This window comes from Aedes albopictus, chromosome 3 (genome assembly GCF_035046485.1).
Source record: "Aedes albopictus strain Foshan chromosome 3, AalbF5, whole genome shotgun sequence".
NCBI lineage: Eukaryota > Metazoa > Arthropoda > Insecta > Diptera > Culicidae > Aedes > Aedes albopictus.
The window spans coordinates 293,624,715-293,638,270 of record NC_085138.1 but is presented as its reverse complement, the minus strand read 5'-3'; the positions used below and the strand labels follow the sequence as shown (position 1 = coordinate 293,638,270).

The following is a 13,556-nucleotide window of genomic DNA, read 5'->3' as shown; positions in this document are numbered from 1 at the left end:
AATAGTCAGAATTAACCTACACCCTGCACCCGAAAAACTTTTCCGATCGACTACGTATCGTTTCCAGCACTCATTTGTTAGCCTTCTTCCTTAGCTAACTATAGGGTATCGGACCGGCCGGACGAATGACGGGTGGAACTCGAAGCTGACCTTCATGAATATTCAACAACCAGAAAGCACAAGTCAGGGCAATAATATTGCTGGCGGGCACTTTACCGACCACGCTGCTAGAGTACCTACTATCCATTCGTTACGAGGTGGCATGTGCATGGGAAATCTAGGTACGGCGACGAATACTCGTGCAAGAATCGAATTGTTCGTCCTCCACACCAAAAATGCTCCGGGAGGTCATGTTCATAGTTTCACATTCTGAATATTCATTTGGAGGGGAAATCGATCAATTAGCAGCCGATTAGTTGGACACTGCTGCTGCTGCTGCGCTCGAGTGGGGACCGGAATGAATGGAAATGACTTTATTCGTGGCTTCAGGGTTGATGGGAAGCATTAATTTTGGAAGAGTTGAAATGCACTTGACAGATGTGTAGGGATTATCCTTTTGTTAACATTCTGTTCGTCCTAAAGCAGACTAGAGGTATAGTTTGAAGTAATAATTGTATGGTAAAAACCATAATATATATAAATAGAGACGGGCTTGGTGGTCTAGTGACTACCACTTTTGATTTGTATGCAGAAGTTCCTGGGTTCAATCCCTGTCCCGTCTCTTTCCTCCTACTTTGTATATTCCTATATTCTTTCTCCCTCCTCTCTACATATACAGGGGATAGACAAAATGATCGGGACAGGCAAAATTTTCTCTTTTCAAAAAATGTTCAATTACCTGTAACTTTTCGAAAAGTGCATCAAATATTCTCAAATTTTCACTGTAAGTTGATCAACTAGTTGTGCATCAGTGGACAGAATTTGGAAAAGATCGGGCTATTCTGCATGATGCTATAAAGATTCTAGAAAAAGGTATAATTATCCGATAGCCAACTTTGAGCTGTTATATCTCCGGATTCATTGAACCGAATGTAATGAAATTTTGATCATTTAAGACTTCTATAATGAGCTTTGAAAAACGTTTGACTGAACTTGAAATTATTAACAACAGAAAGAGTTATAGCGATTTCATTTATTTTAAGATTTTTTAGTAAATTGGTCAAATTTTAAAATGTATCCCATTACTTTTTCAAATAATTGCCGACTATGTTGTTACTTTCCTTCAAAACGCATTTATATTCAATACAGTTAGAAGGGATTTTAATGAACTATAGTAAGCATCTTGAATTTTGAAACATTGTTGAAATTTCAGAAAATTTGATGTTTGATTTAAAAAAATAATCTTATCGTTATAATTTTCTTCCGTGTTAAGAATTTTAAGGTAAGTTAAAAGTTTTTCAAAGCTCATTATATAAGTCATGAATGGTCAAAATTTCATTGCATTCGGTTCATTGAATCCGGAGATATAACAGCTCAAAGTTGGCTATCGGATAATTATACCTTTTTCTAGAATCTTTATAGCTTCGTGCAGAAGTTCCCGATCTTCTCCAAATTTTGTCCACTGATACACAACTAGTTGATCAACTTACAGTAAAAATTTGAGAATATTTGATGCACTTTTCGAAAAGTTACAGCCATTTGAAATTTTTTTGAAAAGGGAAAATTTTGCCTGTCCCGATCATTTTGTCTATCCCCTGTACAACTCATGTATATGCACATGTTCATAGTCATCGCTAGAACAAAAATGGGTTGAAAAAGTCGTTGAAACTTTCACAGCACAGTGTTAATCTACCTATCAATCGTTATCAATCTTCGCAATATTTTTGATTTTCTGATCTTTCATGATCACTAGTAACGCTTACAAACAGCTTTACATATATGAAAGCAGCAGTTTATGTTTTTATGTTTTTGCTGTACAACATGACAAAATATAATGTTGTTTATATCTGTGAAAAGAATCAGACCGTATTTAGTTTACAAATCTGATTTCATTGATCATAATTAATAATATAAAAATGTAGTGGCATACGTGGGACCGCGCATAACTTGCGAACGGAGGGCCCGATTTGGGTCGTCTTAGTTTTGTTCTGTTAGTTTTCACCCAAGGAAGGTTTATGAGGCATAAAACATGGACAAATTGAGAGTTTTTGAAAGTCGATCTTCCATACAGTTTGACTGTGGACTCTTGGTCTTGGTTCGAAACTTGAAACGTTAAAAAACGAAGTAGGCAAGACAAAGTTTGCCGGGTACAGCTAGTAATTAATAATTATCTTAAAGATATATCGTCTAGCTCAAACTTTTGTAGGGGTATGTGGCGGGACCATCATCATCATCATCATCATTAGATAATGCCTAAGCTAAGGTTATGCAATCAATCGAACTGTGCCGCACATCTTCAGAATAATAAAACACACAATTTTATCACCTTACGGCATCCTGGCATCCATGCACCAATGTGTGAACCCTATGCCAACCATATCCTATCAAAACACTCCGACATCCGCATAAATTTTTGCAGACGCAGTGGTTTATTCAGTCTGATGTGGATACAAACGATGAAGATGCGTGCTAGTCCCCGGCAGATATCTCATTGGTTCTTTGTGTGAGTATAGTTGGGCTAGCGATATTAGAGTAGCATCCACGGGCGGTCAATAAAGCACAATCTCTAGCTCAATAGCTGTATGGCAAAACCCGTAACAAATAAAGGGTGAGTCTTTCATTATTGTGCCACCCTACCTTCAACTGATTCGCAAACTGCCTACAGTTAATGAAATGAAACCAAATTTTTACAGTAGTTTAGTATACATATGTATTTCAACTTTTTGGTGTCGGTTCAAATTCAGAATGTGTTTTAGTGAAATTCACGACATTTTTAAATAACGCCCTCCATGTGGACTTCTTCAGGCTTCACTTGTAACAAATAATTAAAGCTCTCTGGTTTGTTTATGCGCATCGTGCCTGGTTTTCACCCAGCTCCAAGCTTATGTTTCACTGATAATGGCTAGTTTCCACCTGGTAAGTACTGTGTAAAAGGATAGGACAAGTAATGGTCAAGTAAAACTTTTGCAATCAAAATTACTTTAGCGTTCGCAGTTGATAAGTAATTCGCAGCCAAAAAGATTTGCCAACAGATGGCACTGTCATGCGATGCTGTCAGTCATGTTGTTAATTTTCCGTACGGAATAATATGTCGATGTATTATTCCGTGAGTAAAAGTGACATTTCTCTTTGTTTTTGTTTCTTCTTTCGCACCAAAGACATCAGTGTGCATTAAGCTGTTAGTACACAGGGGCCTTAGGCCTATAGTACACAGGGGGAAAGATTTGGCAAGCGAAGAACTCAAGATAAAACATCTGTTTGAAGTGCAACGGAATGCGGAAGCACTGTGGTATGTACTCAAAAAAATCCGCAACTCTGCCTCTGCGGCAAAACGCAATGAGTGTGGATTTCCTGCGGTTAATTTCAAAACAACTTCAGTTTGGTGAAAAAGTTTGTTTCCTGGAAGAAAGTAATTATGTGAGAATCTACAGCATTGCTTTTGCTCTGTCTCACTCTATCGTTGGTAATTGTGGGACGATCTTGGGAACGATATTGGGGTTATAGAGAGAAAATTAGTGCAGTAAAAATCCAAATATTTTAAGAACGAACAACCTGGTCAATCCATGAGATATAAAGAAGTTAATACGGAAGGAAATTCCAAGAATTCCATTCTCATAAAAGAAAGTTATGATTTTATAGGAGTCCGAGTATTGTCCGAGATTCTACAGGAAGCGGGAAATACTTAAAAAAAAAACGAATAATTCGGCGATGCTCCTCAAGTTCTTCGAAGAAGCTGTGGGCCCAAGAGAAGCAAATGATTTCAATAAAATTTTCGGGAGTTCTGGGAGTTACGGAAAGATGGTGTTTTTGAGTTCCTCACGAAAATAGCTCTTAATTCCAGGAACAAGCTGGTTAGTTCTCGAAAATTCCTAAAAGAGTTCTATCAGGAGTTCCTCCAGGAGTTCTCCGGGAATTCCTCCAGAAGTTCCCCGGGCTTTCCTCCAGGGAGTTCCACGAGAATTCCTCAAGGAGTGTTCCGAAAATTCCTCTAGGGACTTCCCAGGAAATCATCCAGAAATTCTCATGTGAATCCTCTAGGAAATCCCCGAAGCAATTTCTTGAGCAATCACCAGAGGATCTTCTGGAGCAAATCTCTAAAAATTCCTTCTAAGATTTTTCCAATAATTTCTCCGGAAATTCCTCCAATAATTCCTCCGGAGATTTCTCCAGGAATTGCACAGAGATTCCTCCAAGAATTCCTCCGGAGATTCCTCCAGGAATTCCCCCGGGAATTCCTCCAGGATTTTCTCCGGAGATTCCTCCGGGAATAGGAGATTCCACCAGAAATTACTGCACGAATCTTTGGGGGAATTCCTGGACGAATCTCCGGAGGAAATTCCTGGAGAAATCTCCGGAGGAATTTCTGGAGAAATCTCCGGAGGAATTCCGACAGGAATTTCTGGAGGAATTCCGGTAGGAATTTCTGGAGGAATTCTGGGAGGAATTTCTCAAGGAATCTTTAGAAGAATTGTTGGAGAAATTTCAAGGAGGTATTTCTGGAGGAATCTTCGGAGGAGTTGAATGAGGAATCTCCGCAATGTTTTTTGGAGGGATCTCCGGAGGAATCTTCGGAGGAGTACCTGGAGGAAACTTCGGAAGAGTTCCTGGAGAAATCAGCAAAGATAATCCGGAGGAATCCCCAAAGAAATTCCTGAAGGAATCCTCAGAAGAATTCCTGAAAAAATTGGCGGAGATAATCCAGGAGGAATTTTCGGAGGAATTCCTGGAGGAATCCTCGGAGGAATTGCTGGAGGAATCCTAGGAGAAATTTCTGGAGGAATCCTCGGAGGAATTCCTGGAGGATCTTTTGGGGGAATCTCCGGAAGGTTTTCTCCGAGGAATTTCCAAAAAAAATCTCCGGAAGAGTTCCTGCAGGAATCTCCAGAGAAATTTCTGAAGGAATCTTTGGAGGAATTATTGGAGAAATCTGAAATCCTGGTGGATTTTCTGGTGGAGCACCTGAAAGAATTTCTAGAGAATTTTCTGTGAAATCTCAAGGAAAAACCTTCGTACGGAATGCCAGAAGATTCATCACAAAGAATCCTTTGTGGATCTTCATCAAATTTCTATTCAATTCCCTGTGAAGCTTTGTCCCAGTATTTCTTCAAGAACTCCATGAACTAACCGTCAGAGACCCAGCAGAATTCCTCCCACCGTAGTGCGAATCCGTAGTCTGGATTTTCCCCAGCAGCCCACCCAAAAGTTATAAATTAAATCATTTTCCCCACACATTTCCTGAGGAAACGAACGAAATTTCTTCAAGTCCAAATCGTAAACAACCAGGTGCCCTTTTCTTTCACATCCTTCTTACAGCATCGTTTCGTTAAAATGCTGTCATTTAAACAAATGTCAAAATTACTTACGGAAAAAGGAGGAATTTTACTTGAGCGCTCTACTTGGGAGCTAGAAACTAAGCTTAACCTTCCTGAAACCTATTGACGAGCATTAAGATGATCCGATAACGTATAATCATTAATTGTTTCAAGGCGCGATACCATGGTTTTAGATTTTAGCATGTGATTGTACAACATCTTTTTTAGAACTGTTAACTAAAATTATTCTATATCAACCGGAATTTCACTGATAACTGTCAATTAATTATATGTAAACAATAGACTATAAGGAGAAACTGTGAAAAATTTGGTTAATTTTGGTGAAGTAGGAAAAAAGGTACGTTGATTTGAAAATGGCTCAATAATTATCGACTCACTCTTTATGAATAGTTGGGTTATAGTATTTACGAAATTTATAGTTTTTCCTTTTATTTTTTTATATTGGTAAGGGGTGAACCGGCCACTGACCTCCAAAAGATTGAGGAGGAAGTTGGCCGGTTGAAAAACAACAAAGCCGCTGGAGCAGATCAACTACCAAGCGAGCTTCTAAAATACGGTGGAGAAGCACTGGTGAGTGCACTACACTGGGTCATTACCAAGATTTGGGAGGAGGAAGTATTACCGGAGGAATGGATGGAAGGTATCGTGTGTCCCATCTACAAAAAGGGTGACAAGTTGGATTGCGGGAACTACCGCGCGATCACACTACTGAGCGCTGCCTACAAGATACTCTCTCAAATTTTATGCCGCCGTCTATCACCGATTGCAAGAGAGTTCGTGGGGCAATATCAGGCTGGATTTATGGGTGAACGAGCTACAACGGACCAGATGTTCGCCATCCGCCAGGTGTTGCAGAAATGCCGTGAATACAACGTGCCCACACATCACTTGTTCATCGATTTCAAATCGGCGTATGATACAATCGATCGAGAACAGCTATGGCAGATTATGCACGAATACGGATTTCCGGATAAACTGACACGGTTGATCAAGGCGACGATGGATCGAGTGATGTGCGTAGTTCGAGTATCAGGGACACTCTCGAGTCCCTTCGAATTTCGCAGAGGGTTACGGCAAGGTGATGGTCTTTCGTGCTTGCTGTTCAACATTGCTTAAGAGGGTGTAATTAGGAGAGTGGGGATAAACACGAGTGGAACGATTTTCACGCAGTCCGTTCAGCTGCTTGGTTTCGTTGACGATATTGATATTATTGCTCGTAAATTTGAGACGATGGCGGAAGCGTACATCCGACTTAAGCTTATCCCGGAAAATGTATGTGTATCGTACGAAGAAGCGTTTTAGCTTCATCAATGTTGCTTTTTTCGATATGATTGTCGGATCATCACATCCCTGAGGTTATTCTGTCTAACGTGCGTCGTCATGTGAGCCAACATGCTTACAATCTGGAAACTCCACTGTAGCTATTATTTACAAAGATGTTTATTATACGCAACTTGAACCCAGACACCAGATATTGGTCTAAAAACACACAGATATTGGTCTAACGACACATATATACAGGGGATGGACAAAATGATCGAATTAGGCAAAATTTTCACTCTTCAGAAAATTGTCACCTAGCTGTAACATTTTGGAAAATGCCGCGAAAAATCTCAAAAAAAATTACTGTGAGTTTGTTGGTCAGCTATAGTTGTCTATCAAAGGTCCAAATTTGGAGAAGATTAAGCTATTCTACATGAATTAAGAAATAGTATAGTAAAAGGCGTAATTATCTGATAGCCAAGTTGGAGTTGTTATATATCCGGATTTAATGAACCGGATGCAATTAAATTTTGAGCATTCATGACTTAGTTAAAGAGCTTTGAAAAATGTTTGACTAAACTTAAAATTATTTATTAGAAAAAAGTTATAGCGATTTAATGTATTATATGTTTTTTTTAAATTGTTCTATTTTCAACATGCATCATTTAACTTGTTTCAATTTATTATAGGATATTTTGTTACTTCCTTTCAAAACATATCTTTAAGGGAATATAACTGAACTATATTTACCATCATGAATTTTGACACGATGGCGATTTTACCTAATTTGGCATTTTATTATAATAATCTTATCGCTTTAATTTTCTTCCGTGTTAACAATTTTCAGTTAAGTTAAAAGCTTTTCGAAGTTCATTATATAAGTTAAGTCATAAACGCTCAAAATTTCATTTCAATTGAATCATTTAATCCGTAGATATAATAGTTCAAAGGCTGTAGGATAATTATGCCTTCTACCAGAAGCTTCGTACTTCATGTAGAATAGCACAATATTTCCCAAATTTGAATCATTGATAGACAGCTAATCGATCAATTTACAGTAAAAATTTAAGATTTTTTGATGCACTTTTCGACAAAGTTGCAGCTAGATGACTATTTTTTGAAAACTAAAAATTTTGCCTGTCTTGATCATTTTGTCTATCCCCTGTAGTACACAGCAAAGAATATGAAAGTTAAACAGCACGTAAATTGAAGATCAACTGGAATTTGCGACAGAAAAATGTAAATCGCCAACATTCAACGTCAGCCGAGCAGTCAGACGGCTTGTTTACAGATTTTAAAGCATATTCGCTTTAAATTTGCATGCATCTGCTATAAACCATGCCAGCCACTCTCCGTCGTCAGCTAAAGAACGGCTGCTCGCAGCTGTGGCGGTTTCCCCGTTGTCTCTCTCAGTACTCTTTGCAGCAGTCAGAGTATGTCGGGAATGCGTGCATTATGGTAGAAGCAGTTTAACTTCAACTGTCTGCTATTCAACAAGCTGACATAGAAGAGAGAGCTCATTCGTGCTACTCACACTCCAAGGATCTGAGTTCAATTCTCGCTCGGATCTCAATTTTTCTTTATATTTTCTAACAGATATCTGCAATGTAATTTAAAGATCGCACAAAAATTTCCATCATATATGACGGGGTCCTTTTGTTACATTCGATCCGTCATAATTTTACAGGTTTTTTTTTTCGAACTGTGTAGTTTATCATAGTTGTGATTGTAAAATGCTTACCTTTGTATATCACTAGATTGAAGATAGATGGATGGCTTCAGCAATCTGAAAGAAAGAGGAAAGAGAAAAAAAAGTAAAAGTTAAATGACATTCGAATTATACATTTTAAAGTAAAGGGTATTTTATTATAATATTCAATTTCATTCCTTTGTTTGTCTAGCAATTTAAGTTCATTCAAATATTTCACAATTAAGCAAGAATTTGAGAAACTATTGAAAGCCGAGAAAATTAGACATAGGGTCGGAACGGGAATTGGACCCATCGTCTCAACAAAAAAGTAGGTATAATTTTGCTAAAACGTGAAAACAAAATCGCATACATTTGTATTATGGAGTCTTCTTTAGTTCAAGCGATGAACAAAAAAATGCATGAACTGGAACTATTATTATTTGTACCTAGTGACCTACATCATTCTAATCAAACTGCAACTTTCAAAATTAGATAAGCCAAACTTTGTAATATTAAATGTTTCAACATTGTGTGAAAGTTACTACAAATATTGCTCCAACCACACGTAAACAGCAGAGCTTTTTCAATTCAGCCCGCAAAACTTTTTCCCACAGGAAGATAAACAACCGGCAAATGGAACGTGACTTCACGCAAGATCCCACAATTCCATTGGGTTCACTTACCGTCTGCCCACGCCTCTCGCCACACTCCTCCCCGCGTCAACCTCCCATTCACTAACAACATTACTCATTTTTATGTGCTCACACAGAAAGACATTAGCATAAATATGTATTACTACACTCCCAGTACTGATGATCCGCGCGGTTCACCCATGTCTAACCTCTCTCCGAGGAACGAACCCCCCCAAGACAGTCGGTCGGACGACGACGACGACGATAGTGCACCACCAAATAACATGCAAAAAGCAGAGAACTTCCCAGTAACACTTTCCGGTGCAAGTATAGCACAAGCAGCGTACGTCGTACATACATAGTCAGCATTAAAAATGAATAACTATGATAGATGTGAGCAGCAGCATCGGGGTTGTTCGTATGCGACGGTGCAGCCCAGGGAGGGAAAAGGGGTAAAACAAAAGTTTTCCTCTCGGCATCACCACCGGTTTAAGGGGAGGCCTATCCCGGGTATGGAGGGGTTGCAAAAGAGTGAAATTTTTAGACAGTTATCGTCCTATTAGGTTACACGGTCATTCATCAGTAAACTTTTTGGAAAACTTACTTTCAATAGTATAATGGTTGAAGCGCGTGCTGCTAATGCTGAGGATATGGGATCGAATATCACTCCACACCAACTCACGAAATTATTCTTTACATCAATAATCCTAGCCTCAATATGTTCAACAGTTCTCAGATCACTTGTTGAGAATTGTCAAACATTTTGAGGTTTAATTTATTGGTCTAAGGCATTCTTTATTACACCAATAAATTAAATCACAAAATGTTTGAAAATTCTCAGCATTTCAATTCTTCCTATGGAAGAGAAATCAATCCGTTAGTTTCAAGATGAACTCCAAATCTGGTGCTTAAAAGATTTAGCAATAAACAGTTCGGATTTTTCAAAAAAAAAAATCAACTGATCATAAATTTCTTAAGGTAAATTATACGATGAGCTATTTTCATAAAACGATATTGAGAGCTCCAAACTTCTTAGATTTTTTTTGCATTTTCACTGCGAGCTATAGAATCCTTTTCAACAGCAAAACTGACTGCTTTTATTCTCCTTTTTGTTCATAAATGTAATTTGTCACCCACTTCCACTCGGGACCACTTTCCAACATGCACACGCGGGGCCACAGTTGAAGGGATTCTATTTTGTTTTCACGACAAATTTATGGCAACCTCTTCTGCCTTTGATGAAATGCGGCTGCCATGATGCCAGTCACCAATCGTATGTATGTAGGTGCCTTCTACGACAACGCTCTAGGTACCGAACAACTACTGCCCCAGAAGCTGCCTGATGATCTCTGATGATGTTTTGTGCTGCACCTTCTGCTCTGTCCGCGATTTCCGACAATGACGACGACGCCGACCATCATCAGTCACGTTAGCAACTCGACAGGCCCGCGCTGGGCACCACAATGACATGCAAAGTTTTCTCAGACCAATATGTGAGCTGAAGCGAGTCTATGAACAGATCGTCGTCGTCGGTGGTAGCATTGACTCAGTTATGATGATTCCCTTCGTTGATTTACAAGTTTAAACCCTCGGTTTCGTCGTTGCCACCATCTCGGGTATGTCGTAAAACTGTCCAAAATCGAAACGGATGGGGTGTTTACTCATGACACCGCGTTTACCCAGTTGCAACTTGCAAGGTTAGAGGTGCTTTTTCCTCAACAGTTAGCCCTTTTGCGGGCTGGTCGTTGCGAGTTTAGCAACTCATCGATCACCGGACGAACAGACGGTCGTTAGTTTGTGGCAATTGGGGCATCAAGGCTATGTTGGTGGCTAAACGTGTGAAGTCACTGTTTGAAATTTAATGTTAATGATTTTATTGAGAAATAATATGTGCATAACTTCAATGCTCGAGCCACCCATATGACCGGCGCAGCAACCCGAGCAGGAGAAAATAGCTGAGGAATACCTAACTTAGGTATGGAAAACCTAATACCTACAACCTGAATGAGGTATTAAGTAGCCCTGCATAAGAGGTAAAATACCTAAAATAATAACTGGTGTGTATTCTGTGCATAACGCGTGAATAATGACTTCAGGTATGGCATTACCTAAATAATACTCTGCGATTTTCCCATATAAATAGCAATTTTTCCATAATTTGATAATACCTCAAACAGTCCTCAACACCAAACCAATACCTCGTTGAGGTATTTTATCAATACCTATGAAATACCAAAATAAGTTATTTTCAATACCTGGATAACCGATCAATATCTTGTCTTGGTATGATACCTGACTTTGATATGCTCCAGTTATGTGTCAGTTATTCATTCCTGCTCGGGAAGACAACCGTATTATAACGGGTGTTCGGCAAGAAAAGTTTGATAGGTGCATCTGCATAGTGATGCGTAGCGTATCATTAATACTTCACGTATCTGAAGGAGCCTTTCAACAGGACTCCTATTTATTCTACAACCTCGTGGAATTATCGGTGATACAAGCAACCTTAGAGAAGATGGGGTTACGAACCCCGGTGGTAACTAAGCCTAACGGGGATGGTGTGAATGCCAGCAATGAAGCCAATGCAAAACTGTGTACTATGTACCTGCGAGAATTTAGGCAGACAGTGTCTGGCCCAAAGGTACACTCCCGATCAAAAGTTTGGGGTCACCCCCTCAAAAACATGTCATTTTTTAGGCCCATATCTTCGCCAATTTGCGTCGAATAATTTGAAGAGACGTGTTTTGATCTGCTCGTCACATTTGCTCCACGTTCGCCAGCTTGTTTTTGCGATTCGGCTGACGGTTCGACCGGTGCTACGCCATCCGGATGGTTTACCGCGTATCAAAAAGTGTTAGTTCTGCTAGGTTCTGTGTGAATTTAATTAACGAGAAAGTGATTTATTTATTTATTTATTTATTTATAATGTCGGGGCCCGTGGCGCAGTGGTCCACACGTTCGCTTCATAAGCGGATGGTCATGGGTTCGAACCCAGCCCCGGCACTTGCGATTTTTCGTCAGTTGCTCTTCCCCCCGAGAGCAGCTGGCACCTGACCCTCTTCGCAGCATATAGCTCTTCCTCCTCCTCTTCTTGGCGTAACGTCCTCACTGGGACAAAGCCTGCTTCTCAGCTTAGTGTTCAATGAGCACTTCCACAGTTTTTAACTGAGAGCTTCCTCTGCCAATGACCATTTTGCATGTGTATATCGTGTGGCAGGCACGAAGATACTCTATGCCCAAGGAAGTCAAGGAAATTTCCTTTACGAAAAGATCCTGGACCGACCGGGAATCGAACCCGTCACCCTCAGCATGGTCATGCTGAATACCCGTGCGTTTACCGCCTCGGCTATATGGGCATATAGCTCTTACGGACCCGGAATTTGGATATCGGCGAACCGCAACTCATAATGGACGACCCTTAATTGGACTGGAAAAGGAACAGCAGCCAACCACCATGCTCATCGTGCTCATCATTCTACCGTGGACAGGGTAGAAAAGTTGAAGCAGCACAAGGCACCAGTTCGATACAGTTGAATTAGATTAGAATACATGTAGGCGCTGTACAAAAAGTGTAAGTGCAGCGTCCAATTGGAATCGCGTAGTGCCCAAGTGGACAAAAGAGCTGTAAATTAGGTTAAGTGAATAAGAATAAAAAAAAAGTGATTTATTGATTTCGGGTAGAAGTCAAATTTAGTTTCGCGGCCGCTACGCCATCCGGAAGTTTTCGTGTCTTGTGTATGATTGGGTTGCTAGCAGTTCGGTTAGCTTTCGTTTTGCGGATTTGATTCCACCAGTGAAACAGCCGACGCAATTCCACACCGTGAAAAGCTGTACTAGTGTTCATTCGAAAAAATATGGATTGGGTGTTCCTCAGAAGATTTGAATTTCAAAAAGTGAATATGTTATCTAAAGTGGATGAAAATGCACGCATTCGGAATGTGGTCTAGCGATGACCGATTGTTCGCGTAACAGGGGTAAAACGGGTGGAAATCAAAATGAGTGGTGTTTACCTGGGTGGATGTTTCCATAGTGATGCAGTGCTGCCTTGGATGGCCTTTGGTGAATATTTTGTGCTACATGAAAAACTAAACACGTGGGTTTGATTTTTCCGACTGAAGTGGAGCTACGCCATCCGGTGAAAAGGTTACTGGAAAATTTTCAAAAGAAGAGTTTGCGATTGTGTTTATCCGACGGTTTCGCCAGAGTATGACAGACTACGAGTAACTTGGTGAGATCTTTCCTATCAAAATGCTTAATTTTATTTATGTATACGTGTGAAAATTGCTACACTAAATACGCGCCAGAACCAAAAATATAAATTTTTGATTCAGGAAGTGTTAATGCATTTCAGATATCCATTTGATATCCGGATGCATTAATGCGGGGCTTACTGTTGCAGAAGACGACCTCAGGATGCACGTGCGAGTCAAGGCATACCTCGAAATGGGTCGTTAGATGTACAGTAGAGCTATCACCTTCCATCTCCAGGACTAAAAATGTTTACGTCTATGCATAAAAGTAAATGGCCAAAACAGACGC

The 13,556-nt window shown here is 39.8% G+C and overlaps 1 protein-coding gene across 2 annotated transcripts in view; it reads right to left on the bottom strand.

The window, feature by feature from the left end:
- LOC109412930 (Ig-like and fibronectin type-III domain-containing protein 1) overlaps positions 1–13,556 on the bottom strand; it is a 692,650-nt gene that overhangs the window by 390,041 nt on the left and 289,053 nt on the right. The window contains exon 3 of one of the 2 annotated variants that reach the window (XM_062861348.1): positions 8,437–8,481. The exons of the other annotated variant lie outside the window; for it this stretch is intronic. The gene's annotated coding sequence lies outside the window, so the exon portion shown is untranslated. The remainder of the gene's footprint in view (positions 1–8,436; positions 8,482–13,556) is intronic. 2 annotated transcript variants of the gene reach the window in all.